Source organism: Procambarus clarkii, chromosome 14 (assembly GCF_040958095.1).
Source record: "Procambarus clarkii isolate CNS0578487 chromosome 14, FALCON_Pclarkii_2.0, whole genome shotgun sequence".
NCBI lineage: Eukaryota > Metazoa > Arthropoda > Malacostraca > Decapoda > Cambaridae > Procambarus > Procambarus clarkii.
In genome coordinates this window covers 43637905-43651165 of record NC_091163.1, presented here as the reverse complement: position 1 = coordinate 43651165, position 13261 = coordinate 43637905, and positions in this window count along the sequence as shown.

Genomic DNA, 13261 nt, shown 5'->3' with positions numbered 1-13261 from the left:
TACATTTGATAACTCTAAGATTAACTTTAGATGTCTCTGAGACAAACTTTTATAACATAGAAATTAACTTTAATGACCAAAAGTGAGTTAGAGAATACCTTTTGATGACTCCGAGAATAACTTTGATGAACAAAGATGTTTTGGAAAGTTTCTCTGAAGAACGAAGGTGACTCTGAGAATAACTTTTATGTCTTAGAGAAGAACATTGATGGCTTAGAGAGAATATCTTTGATGAAAAATGATGTCTTAGATTAACTTTGACGGCTCTTGGAATAACTTTGATGCCTCTGAGACTAACTTTAATGAACGAAGATGTCTTAGAAAGTTTCTCTGATGAACGAAAGGCTACTTAGAGAATAGCATTTTGATGACTGAGATTAACTTTTTGATGTCTTAGAGTGTAACTTTGGTGTCTTTGAGTAAGTCCTTGATGTATTGAAGAGTGTCTTTTTGTTATCTCGAAGAGTAACTTTGGTGTTACGGAGAGCACCTTTGACTATTTTTCTTACTTAACGACATATAATTTTTACGAAAGTGCTGAGAAAGTTACATTTGACTCTTTTAGTTGAGGAAAGACAAGAAAAAAATATGACGACAGTGACTATTTTAGTGCTCCACAAAGTATAAATGTCAGTTAAGAACGACGATGATAGATATCTTTGACTATATTTTCTTACTTGACGATGGATAAAGTTAGTTATGAACAGTGCTGAAAAGATTCCTTTGACAATTTTTAGCTAAGCGAAAGGTTGTTTTAGTTAAGAACGGTGTTGAATGAGATTAATCCTGACTATTTTCAGATGAGAGAAGTGATATTTCAGTTAAGAAATGACAAGGAAACATGATGAAGTAACTATTTTTAGTTGACCGATGAATACTTTTAGTTGAGCAAAAGACAAAACATGATGAACATGACTTTTCTGATGATTGGCGGATAATTTTTAGATAAGAAATGACAATGAAACATGATGATCACGGTTATTTTCTGTTGACTATGGATAAGTTTAGTTGAAAAATGACGAAAGTGACTATGTTTTAGTTGATTGGCGAAAGATTTTTAGTTAAGAAGTTACGAGAAAGGTTTGTCTTTGTAAATTTGGAACTGAATAAAGTGTAGATTTGTTTAAGAACAGGGTTGGTAGAACTATTAAGTTGACTACGAGAATTACTTTGACATAGTTTTGCAAATAAAAACTTGGTGACTAAAATTGTTGAGGGAACTGTAATGCAGTATAATATTATTTGACAAAGAACTAGTTAGTGAATGGAAGAAACAAAGAACATAAAAAATTGAGGTTAAGTAGGGGAATGAACACAGTGAACATACGGTGAACACAGAAAACATGTAAGAAAAAGTTGATGAATAGAGTGAACATGCAGGGCATATGAACTTATAGAGAATATGAAGACATGATAAGGAACATAGGGAATACAAAGAATGAACACTGAACATGTGAAGAACAAGCTAAGAACATTGAGAACATGAATATTGAGTATAAATTTTTAGAGAGAACATGTGATGCTCATGAAAATATGACAAAGAACATAGTGAACATACGGGGAAAACGGCAGAAAAAATTTGAACTGAGCATGCTGTGAACATTTATAGAACATGGAATGAACACAGAAAACATGGAAAAAATGTGAAGAATACAGCTGAATATAGAGAAAATATGCAAATACAAGGGGGACAAGAGCTGGAGCTCGGTAACTGACTTGATCTTATTTACTACGTCTGAAATATGACTGTTTAAAATTTCAGGGGGATTGGACTGCTAGTAGCGAAAATGTGGTCTCTGTCAAATTTGGGTCTTTAATTGGACTCTGATTAATTTCGATCATGAACTGGACTCTGATGAAATTTGAGCTTAAAACTGTCTCTGACTAATTTTGCTCTGAAAGTAGACTCTGACGAATTTTGCTAGAAAACTGGACTCTGATGAAATGTGAGCTTAAAACTGTCTCTGACTAATTTTGCTCTCAAAGTAGACTCTGGCGAATTTCTGTTGATAATTGGACTCTGATGAAATATGAGCTTAAAACTGTCTCTGACGAATTTTGCTCTCAAAGTAGACTCTGGCGAATTTCTGTTGATAATTGGTCTCTGATGAAATTTGAGCTTAAAACTGTCTCTGACTAATTTTGCTCACAAAGTGGACTCGTTCATTTTTAGGTATAAAATGGTCTCTGACGTATTTCTGTCTATAACTGGGCTCTGTTCAATTTTGGTCTTTACAGGTGAAATAGCCGTAAATGGATATAAAACTAAATGTTATGGCTAAGTTGTCTGTTTTCCTTAACAAAACGTCTAAGACAATATTCTCTGAAAATGCTCTTTGAAAATGTGTGATTGAAAACGGGCAAAGGTTGTCCATAGAGTTTACCTGGAAATGCTGTGACACAAACACGATATTTTCTAAAGTTTTTTCTTTAAGATTTTCCTACTTATCTTCATCATAAGAAACCTTAACAAACTTCTAAAATCTCAGAAATTATTTTCCTCATAAGAACTCCTTACTTCCAAATCTGTGACTCCCCAAATTTGCCTGATAACCCTGGCTTACAGACACGATATTTCCCAGAAAAAAAAAAATGTTCTGTGAGCTGTACAACTCACAGGGGTTCTCTGGCCTGAAAAAAAAATGTTCTGTGAGCTGTACAACTCACAGGGGTCCTCTCGCCTGAAAAAAAAAATGTTCTGTGAGCTGTACAACTCACAGGGGTCCTCCGCCCCAAAAAAAAAAATGTTCTGTGAGCTGTACTCCCTACTACTTGTGTGTGGTGGTTGTGTGTGTGGTGGTTGTGTGTGTGGTGGTTGTGTGTGTGGTGGTGGTGTGTTGTGGCGGTGTGTGGTGGTTGTGAGTGTGGTGGTGGTGTGTTGTGGTGGTGTGTGGTGGTTGTGTGTGTGGTGGTTGTGTGTGTGGTGGTTGTGAGTGTGGTGGTTGTGAGTGTGGTGGTTGTGTGTGTGGTGGTGGTGTGTGGTGGTTGTGAGTGTGGTGGTTGTGAGTGTGGTGGTTGTGAGTGTGGTGGTTGTGAGTGTGGTGGTTGTGAGTGTGGTGGTTGTGTGTGTGTGGGTGGTTGTGAGTGTGGTGGTTGTGAGTGTGGTGGTTGTGAGTGTGGTGGTTGTGAGTGTGGTGGTTGTGAGTGTGGTGGTTGTGAGTGTGGTGGTTGTGAGTGTGGTGGTTGTGAGTGTGATGGTTGTGAGTGTGGTGGTTGTGTGTGGTGGCGGTTGTGAGTGTGGTGGTTGTGAGTGTGATGGTTGTGTGTGTGGTGGTTGTGAGTGTGGTGGTTGTGTGTGTGGTGGTTGTGTGTGGTGGTGGTTGTGTGTGGTGGTGTGTGTGGTGGTTGTGTGTGTGGTGGTTGTGTGTGGTGGTGGTTGTGTGTGGTGGTTGTGTGTGTGGTGGTTGTGTGTGTGGTGGTTGTGTGTGGTGGCGGTTGTGAGTGTGGTGGTTGTGAGTGTGATGGTTGTGTGTGTGGTGGTTGTGAGTGTGGTGGTTGTGTGTGTGGTGGTTGTGTGTGGTGGTGGTTGTGTGTGGTGGTTGTGTGTGTGGTGGTTGTGTGTGTGGTGGTTGTGTGTGTGGTGGTTGTGTGTGTGGTGGTTGTGTGTGTGGTGGTTGTGTGTGGTGGTTGTGTGTGGTGGTTGTGTGTGTGGTGGTGTGTTGTGGCGGTGTGTGGTGGTTGTGAGTGTGGTGGTGGTGTGTTGTGGTGGTGTGTGGTGGTTGTGTGTGTGGTGGTTTGTGTGTGGTGGTTGTGAGTGTGGTGGTTGTGAGTGTGGTGGTTGTGTGTGTGGTGGTGGTGTGTGGTGGTTGTGAGTGTGGTGGTTGTGAGTGTGGTGGTTGTGTGTGTGTGGTGGTTGTGAGTGTGGTGGTTGTGAGTGTGGTGGTTGTGAGTGTGGTGGTTGTGAGTGTGGTGGTTGTGAGTGTGGTGGTTGTGAGTGTGATGGTTGTGAGTGTGGTGGTTGTGTGTGTGGTGGTTGTGTGTGGTGGCGGTTGTGAGTGTGGTGGTTGTGAGTGTGATGGTTGTGTGTGTGGTGGTTGTGAGTGTGGTGGTTGTGTGTGTGGTGGTTGTGTGTGGTGGTGGTTGTGTGTGGTGGTTGTGTGTGTGGTGGTTGTGTGTGTGGTGGTTGTGTGTGTGGTGGTTGTGTGTGTGGTGGTGGTGTGTTGTGGCGGTGTGTGGTGGTTGTGAGTGTGGTGGTGGTGTGTTGTGGTGGTGTGTGGTGGTTGTGTGTTTGGTGGTTGTGTGTGTGGTGGTTGTGAGTGTGGTGGTTGTGAGTGTGGTGGTTGTGTGTGTGGTGGTGGTGTGTGGTGGTTGTGGGTGTGGTGGTTGTGAGTGTGGTGGTTGTGAGTGTGGTGGTTGTGTGTGTGTGGTGGTTGTGAGTGTGGTGGTTGTGAGTGTGGTGGTTGTGAGTGTGGTGGTTGTGAGTGTGGTGGTTGTGAGTGTGATGGTTGTGAGTGTGGTGGTTGTGTGTGTGGTGGTTGTGTGTGGTGGCGGTTGTGAGTGTGTGGTTGTGAGTGTGATGGTTGTGTGTGTGGTGGTTGTGAGTGTGGTGGTTGTGTGTGTGGTGGTTGTGTGTGGTGGTGGTTGTGTGTGGTGGTTGTGTGTGTGGTGGTTGTGTGTGTGGTGGTTGTGTGTGGTGGTGGTTGTGTGTGGTGGTTGTGTGTGTGGTGGTTGTGTGTGGTGGTGGTTGTGAGTGTGGTGGTTGTGAGTGTGATGGTTGTGAGTGTGATGGTTGTGAGTGTGATGGTTGTGTGTGTGGTGGTTGTGAGTGTGGTGGTTGTGAGTGGTGGTTGTGTGTGTGGTGGTTGTGTGTGGTGGTGGTTGTGAGTGTGGTGGTTGTGAGTGTGATGGTTGTGAGTGTGGTGGTTGTGAGTGTGGTGGTGTGTGTGTGGTGGTTGTGAGTGTGGTGGTTGTGTGTGTGTGGTTGTGTGTGTGGTGGTTGTGTGTGTGGTGGTTGTGTGTGGGTGGTTGTATGTGTGGTGGTTGTGAGTGTGGTGGTTGTGAGTGTGGTGGTTGTGTGTGTTGTGGTTGTGAGTGTGGTGGTTGTGAGTGTGGTGGTTGTGAGTGTGGTGGTTGTGAGTGTGGTGGGTGGTGTGTTGGTGGTGTGTGGTGGTTGTGAGTGTGGTGGTTGTGTGTGTGGTGGTTGTGTGTGTGGTGGTTGTGTGTGTGGTGGTTGTGTGTGTGGTGGTTGTGAGTGTGTGGTGGTTGTGAGTGTGTGGTGGTTGTGTGTGTGTGGTGGTTGTGAGTGTGGTGGTTGTGAGTGTGGTGGTTGTGTGTGGTGGTTGTGTGTGTGGTGGTTGTGTGTGTGGTGGTTGTGTGTGTGGTGGTTGTGTGGTGGTGGTTGTGTGTGGTGGTGGTTGTGAGTGTGGTGGTTGTGAGTGTGGTGGTTGTGTGTGTGGTGGTTGTGTGTGGTGGTTGTGTGTGGTGGTTGTGTGTGTGGTGGTTGTGAGTGTGGTGGTTGTGTGTGTGTGGTGGTTGTGTGTGTGGTGGTTGTGTGTGTGTGTGGTGGTTGTGTGTGTGGTGGTTGTGTGTGTGGTGGTTGTGTGTGGTGGTTGTGTGTGGTGGTGGTTGTGAGTGTGTGGTTGTGAGTGTGGTGGTTGTGAGTGTGGTGGTTGTGAGTGTGATGGTTGTGTGTGTGGTTGTGAGTGTGATGGTTGTGAGTGTGATGGTTGTGAGTGTGGTGGTTGTGTGTGTGTGTGGTGGTTGTGTGTGGTGGTTGTGTGTGTGTGTGGTTGTGTGTGTGTGTGGTGGTGTGTGTGTGTGTGGTGGTTGTGTGTGTGTGTGGTGGTTGTGTGTGTGTGTGGTGGTTGTGTGTGTGTGTGGTGGTTGTGTGTGTGTGTGTGGTGGTGTGTGTGTGGTGGTTGTGTGTGTGTGGTGGTGGTGTGTGTGGTGGTGGTGTGTGTGTGGTGGTGGTGTGTGTGGTGGTTGTGTGTGTGGTGGTTGTGTGTGGTGGTGGTGTGTTGTGGTGGTGGTGGTGGTGGTGGTGTGTGTGGTGGTTGTGTGTGTGGTGGTTGTGTGTGTGGTGGTTGTGTGTGTGGTGGTGGTGTGTTTTGGTGGTGTGTGTGGTTGTGAGTGTGGTGGTGGTGTGTTCTGGTGGTGTGTGGTGGTTGTGTGTGTGGTGGTTGTGAGTGTGGTGGTTGTGAGTGTGGTGGTTGTGAGTGTGGTGGTGGTGAGTGTGGTGGTTGTGTGTCGTGGTGGTGTGATGTGGTTGTGAGTGTGGTGGTTGTGTGTGTCGTGGTGGTGTGTGGTGGTTGTGAGTGTGGTGGTTGTGAGTGTGGTGGTTGTGTGTGTGGTGGTTGTGAGTGTGATGGTTGTGAGTGTGGTGGTTGTGTGTGTGGTGGTTGTGTGTGGTGGCGGTTGTGAGTGTGGTGGTTGTGAGTGTGATGGTTGTGTGTGTGGTGGTTGTGAGTGTGGTGGTTGTGTGTGTGGTGGTTGTGTGTGGTGGTGGTTGTGTGTGGTGGTGGTTGTGTGTGGTGGTGTGTGTGTGTGGTGGTTGTGTGTGGTGGTGGTTGTGTGTGGTGGTGGTTGTGTGTGGTGGTGGTTGTGAGTGTGATGGTTGTGTGTGTGGTGGTTGTGAGTGTGATGGTTGTGAGTGTGGTGGTTGTGTGTGTGGTGGTTGTGTGTGGTGGTGGTTGTGAGTGTGGTGGTTGTGAGTGTGATGGTTGTGAGTGTGGCGGTTGTGAGTGTGGTGGTTGTGTGTGTGGTGGTTGTGTGTGTGGTGGTTGTGTGTGGTGGTTGTGAGTGTGGTGGTTGTGAGTGTGGTGGTTGTGTGTGTGGTGGTTGTGAGTGTGGTGGTTGTGAGTGTGGTGGTTGTGAGTGTGGTGGTTGTGAGTGTGGTGGTTGTGTGTGTGGTGGTTGTGTGTGTGGTGGTTGTGTGTGTGGTGGTTGTGAGTGTGGTGGTTGTGTGTGTGTGGTGGTTGTGTGTGGTGGTTGTGTGTGTGGTGGTTGTGAGTGTGGTGGTTGTGTGTGTGTGGTGGTTGTGTGTGTGGTGGTTGTGAGTGTGGTGGTTGTGAGTGTGGTGGTTGTGAGTGTGGTGGTTGTGTGTGTGGTGGTTGTGTGTGTGGTGGTTGTGTGTGTGGTGGTTGTGTGTGTGGTGGTTGTGTGTGTGGTGGTTGTGTGTGTGGTGGTTGTGTGTGTGGTGGTTGTGTGTGGTGGTGGTTGTGTGTGGTGGTGGTTGTGAGTGTGGTGGTTGTGTGTGTGGTGGTTGTGTGTGTGGTGGTTGTGTGTGGTGGTGGTTGTGAGTGTGGTGGTTGTGAGTGTGATGGTTGTGAGTGTGATGGTTGTGTGTGTGGTGGTTGTGAGTGTGGTGGTTGTGAGTGTGGTGGTTGTGTGTGTGGTGGTTGTGTGTGGTGGTTGTGTGTGGTGGTTGTGTGTGTGGTGGTTGTGAGTGTGGTGGTTGTGTGTGTTGTGGTTGTGTGTGTTGTGGTTGTGAGTGTGGTGGTTGTGAGTGTGGTGGTTGTGTGTGTGGTGGTTGTGAGTGTGGTGGTTGTGTGTGTGGTGGTTGTGAGTGTGGTGGTTGTGTGTGTGGTGGTTGTGAGTGTGGTGGTTGTGAGTGTGGTGGTTGTGAGTGTGGTGGTTGTGTGTGTGGTGGTTGTGAGTGTGGTGGTTGTGTGTGTGGTGGTTGTGTGTGTGGTGGTTGTGTGTGTGGTGGTTGTGTGTGTGGTGGTTGTATGTGTGGTGGTTGTGAGTGTGGTGGTTGTGAGTGTGGTGGTTGTGTGTGTTGTGGTTGTGTGTGTTGTGGTTGTGAGTGTGGTGGTTGTGAGTGTGGTGGTTGTGAGTGTGGTGGTTGTGTGTGTGGTGGTTGTGAGTGTGGTGGTTGTGTGTGTGGTGGTTGTGAGTGTGGTGGTTGTGTGTGGTGGTTGTGTGTGTGGTGGTTGTGTGTGTGGTGGTTGTGTGTGTGGTGGTTGTGAGTGTGTGGTGGTTGTGTGTGTGTGGTGGTTGTGTGTGTGTGGTGGTTGTGAGTGTGGTGGTTGTGAGTGTGGTGGTTGTGAGTGTGGTGTGTGTGTGGTGGTTGTGTGTGTGGTGGTTGTGTGTGTGGTGGTTGTGTGTGGTGGTGGTTGTGACTGTGGTGGTTGTGAGTGTGGTGGTTGTGTGTGGTGGTGGTTGTGTGTGGTGGTGTGTGTGGTGGTTGTGTGTGTGGTGGTTGTGTGTGTGGTGGTTGTGTGTGTGTGGTGGTTGTGTGTGTGTGTGGTGGTTGTGTGTGTGTGTGGTGGTTGTGTGTGTGGTGGTTGTGTGTGGTGGTTGTGTGTGGTGGTGGTTGTGAGTGTGGTGGTTGTGAGTGTGGTGGTTGTGAGTGTGATGGTTGTGTGTGTGGTGGTTGTGAGTGTGATGGTTGTGAGTGTGGTGGTTGTGTGTGTGTGTGGTGGTTGTGTGTGTGGTGGTTGTGTGTGTGTGTGGTGGTTGTTGTGTGTGTGGTGTTGTGTGTGTGTGTGGTGGTTGTGTGTGTGTGGTGGTTGTGTGTGTGTGGTGGTTGTGAGTGTGTGTGGTGGTTGTGTGTGGGTGGTGGTGGTGTGTGTGGTGGTGGTGGTGTGTGTGGTGGTGGTGTGTGTGTGTGGTGGTTGTGTGTGTGGTGGTTGTGTGTGGTGGTGGTGTGTTGTGGTGGTGGTGGTGGTGGTGGTGGTGGTGGTGGTGTGGTGGTTGTGTGTGTGTGGTTGTGTGGTGGTGTGGTGTGTTTTGTGGTGTGTGTGGTGGTTGTGAGTGTGGTGGTGGTGAGTGTGGTGGTTGTGTGTGTGGTGGTTGTGTGTGTGGTGGTTGTGTGTGTGGTGGTTGTGAGTGTGGTGGTTGTGAGTGTGGTGGTTGTGAGTGTGGTGGTGGTGAGTGTGGTGGTGGTGAGTGTGGTGGTTGTGTGTGTGGTGGTTGTGTGTGTGGTGGTTGTGAGTGTGGTGGTTGTGAGTGTGGTGGTGGTGAGTGTGGTGGTTGTGTGTCGTGGTGGTGTGATGTGGTTGTGAGTGTGGTGGTTGTGAGTGTGGTGGTTGTGTGTGTGGGGTTGTGTGTGTGTGGTGGTTGTGTGTGTGTGTGGTTGTGAGTGTGTGGTGGTTGTGAGTGTGGTGGTTGTGTGTGTCGTGGTGGTGTGTGGTGGTTGTGAGTGTGGTGGTTGTGAGTGTGGTGGTTGTGTGTGTGGTGGTTGTGAGTGTGGTGGTTGTGTGTGTCGTGGTGGTGTGTGGTGGTTGTGAGTGTGGTGGTTGTGAGTGTGGTGGTTGTGTGTGTGTGGTGGTTGTGAGTGTGGTGGTTGTGTGTGTCGTGGTGGTGTGTGGTGGTTGTGAGTGTGGTGGTTGTGAGTGTGGTGGTTGTGTGTGTGGTGGTTGTGAGTGTGATGGTTGTGAGTGTGGTGGTTGTGTGTGTGGTGGTTGTGTGTGGTGGCGGTTGTGAGTGTGGTGGTTGTGAGTGTGATGGTTGTGTGTGTGGTGGTTGTGAGTGTGGTGGTTGTGTGTGTGGTGGTTGTGTGTGGTGGTGGTTGTGTGTGGTGGTTGTGTGTGTGGTGGTTGTGTGTGTGGTGGTTGTGTGTGGTGGTGGTTGTGTGTGGTGGTGGTTGTGAGTGTGATGGTTGTGTGTGTGGTGGTTGTGAGTGTGATGGTTGTGAGTGTGGTGGTTGTGTGTGTGGTGTGTTGTGTGTGGTGGTGGTTGTGAGTGTGGTGGTTGTGAGTGTGATGGTTGTGAGTGTGGCGGTTGTGAGTGTGGCGGTTGTGAGTGTGGTGGTTGTGTGTGTGGTGGTTGTGTGTGTGGTGGTTGTGTGTGGTGGTTGTGAGTGTGGTGGTTGTGAGTGTGGTGGTTGTGTGTGTGGTGGTTGTGAGTGTGGTGGTTGTGAGTGTGGTGGTTGTGTGTGTGGTGGTTGTGTGTGTGGTGGTTGTGTGTGTGGTGGTTGTGTGTGGTGGTTGTGTGTGTGGTGGTTGTGAGTGTGGTGGTTGTGTGTGTGTGGTGGTTGTGAGTGTGGTGGTTGTGTGTGTGTGGTGGTTGTGTGTGTGGTGGTTGTGAGTGTGGTGGTTGTGAGTGTGGTGGTTGTGTGTGTGGTGGTTGTGTGTGTGGTGGTTGTGTGTGGTGGTTGTGTGTGTGGTGGTTGTGTGTGGTGGTGGTTGTGAGTGTGGTGGTTGTGAGTGTGGTGGTTGTGTGTGTGGTGGTTGTGTGTGTGGTGGTTGTGTGTGTGGTGGTTGTGTGTGTGGTGGTTGTGTGTGTGGTGGTTGTGAGTGTGATGGTTGTGAGTGTGGTGGTTGTGTGTGTGATGGTTGTGTGTGGTGGTGGTTGTGAGTGTGGTGGTTGTGTGTGTGGGGTGGTTGTGTGTGTGGTGGTTGTGTGTGTGTGGTGGTTGTGTGTGTGGTGGTTGTGTGTGTGGTGGTTGTGAGTGTGGTGGTTGTGTGTGTGGTGGTTGTGAGTCTGATGGTTGTGAGTGTGGTGGTTGTGTGTGTGTGGTGGTTGTGAGTGTGTGGTGGTTGTGTGTGTGTGTGTGGTGGTTGTGTGTGTGTGTGGTGGTTGTGTGTGTGGTAGTTGTGTGTGTGTGTGTGTGGTGGCTGTGTGTGTGTGGTGGTTGTGTGTGTGTGGTGGTTGTGTGTGTGGTGGTTGTGTGTGGGTGGTTGTGTGTGTGGTGGTGGTGGTGTACTCACCTAGTTGTGCTTGCGGGGGTTGAGCTCTGCCTCTTTGGTCCCGCCTCTCAACTGTCAATCAACAGGTGTACAGGTTCCTGAGCCTATTGGGCTCTATCATATCTACACTTGAAGCTGTGTATTCAGTCAGCCTCCACCACATTGCTTCCTAATGCATTCCATTTGTCAACCACTCTGACACTAAAAAAGTTCTTTCTAATATCTCTGTGGCTCATTTGGCCACTCAGTTTCCACCTGTGTCCCCTAGTGTGTGTGCCCCTTGTGTTAAATAGCCTGTCTTTATCAACCCTGTCGATTCCCTTGAGAATCTTGAATGTGGTGATCATGTCCCCCCCAATTCTTCTGTCTTCCAACGAAGTGAGGTTCAGTTCCCGTAGTCTCTCCTCGTAGCTCATACCTCTCAGCTCGGGTACTAGTCTGGTGGCAATCCTTTGAACCTTTTCCAGTTTAGTCTTATGCTTGACTAGATATGGACTCCATGCTGGAGCCGCATACTCCAGGATTGGTCTGACATATGTGGTATATAATGTTCTGAAAGATCCTTACACAAGTTTCTAAAGGCCGTTCTTATGTTAGCCAACCTGGCATATGCTGCTGATGTTATCCTCTTGATATGAGCTTCAGGGGACAGGTCTGGCGTGATATCAACCCCCAGGTCTTTCTCTCTCTCTGACTCTTGAAGTATTTCATCTCCCAAGTGATACCTTGTATCTGGTCTCCTGCTTCCTACCCCTATCATCATTACATTACATTTGCTTGGGTTAAACTCTAACATCCATTTGTTCGACCATTCCTGCAGCTTGTCCAGGTCTTCTTAAAGCCTCAAGCTGTCCTCCTCTGTCTTAATCCTTCTCATAATTTTGGCGTCGTCAGCAAACATTGAGAGGAATGAGTCTATACCCTCTGGCAGATCATTTACGTATATCAGAAACAGGATAGGTCCAAGCACAGAGCCCTGTGGGACTCCACTGGTGACTTCACGCCATTCTGAGGTCTCACCCCTCACTATAACTCTGTTTCCTATTGCTTAGTTACTCCCTTATCCACTGGAGCGCCCTACCAATTACTCCTGCCTGTTTCTCCAGCTTATGCATCAACCTTTTATGGGGTACTGTGTCAAAGGCTTTCCGACAGTCCAAAAAAATGCAGTCCGCCCATCCTTCTCTTTCTTGCTTAATCTTTGTCACCTGATCATAGAATTCTATCAAGCCTGTAAGGCAAGATTTACCCTCCCTGAACCCATGTTGATGGGTTGTCACGAAGTCTCTTCTCTCCAGATGTGTTACTAGGTTTTTTCTCACAATCTTCTCCATCACCTTGCATGGTATACAAGTTAAGGACACTGGCCTGTAGTTCAGTGCCTCTTATCTGTCACCCTTTTTAAATATTGGTACTACATTAGCAGTCTTCCATACTTCTGGTAGGTCTCCCGTTTCCAGTGACCTACTATACATTATGGAGAGTGGCAAGCAAAGTGCTCCTGCACACTCTTTCAATACCCATGGTGAGATTCCATCCGGCCCAACAGCTTTTCTCACATCCAGCTCCAATAGGTGCTTCTTGACCTCATCTCTTGTAATTTCGAACCTTTCCAAGGTCACCTGGTTTGCTGCCACCTCTCCTAGCGCCGTGACTTCTCCCTGTTCTATTGTGAAGACCTGGAACCTTTTGTTGAGTTCTTCACGCACCTCTTTGTCATTCTCTGTGTACCTGTCCTCGCCCACCCTAAGTTTCATCACCTGTTCCTTCACTGTTGTCATCCTCCTGATGTGACTGTGTAGTAGCTTTGGTTCGGTCTTGGTTTTATTAGCTATATCATTTTCATACCTTTTCTCAGCTGCTCTTCTCACACTAACATACTCGTTCCTGGATCTCTGGTATCTCTCTCTACTTTCTGGTGTTCTGTTATTACGGAAGTTCCTCCATGCCCTTTTGTTCAGCTCCTTTGCTTTCATACATTCCCTATTAAACCACGGATTCTTCCTTTGCTTCTCTGTTTTTTCCTGTCGGGCTGGGACAAACCTGCTTACAGCCTCCTGACATTTTTGGGTGACATAGTCCATCATGTCTTGTACGGACTTGGTTCCGAGTTCTGTGTCCCAATGTATATCCCATAAGAATTTATTCATCTCCTCATAGTTTCCCTTTCGGTACGCCAGCCCTTTGTTTCCCAGTTCTTTTTTGGGGGTGATAATTCCTAGCTCAACCAAGTACTCAAAGCTCAATACACCATGATCACTCATTCCCAAGGGGGCTTCCAACTTAACTTCCCTTATATCCGACTCATTTAGGGTAAATATCAAATCAAGCAAGGCTGGTTCATCCCCTCCTCTCATTCTTGTCGGTCCCTTGACGTGTTGACTTAGAAAGTTTCTTGTTGCCACATCCAGCAGCTTAGCTTTCCATGTGTCTGGGCCTCCATGTGGGTCTCTGTTCCCCCAATCTATATTCCCATGGTTGAAGTCTCCCATGATTAGAAATCTGGATCCGTTCCTGCTAGCCACAGAAGCTGCTCTCTCTATTATATTGATGGTTGTGTGTGTGATGGTTGTGTGTGTGATGGTTGTGTGTGTGATGGTTGTGTGTGTGATGGTTGTGTGTGTGATGGTTGTGTGTGTGGTGGTTGTGTGTGTGGTGGTTGTGTGTGGTGTTGTGTGTGTGATGGTTGT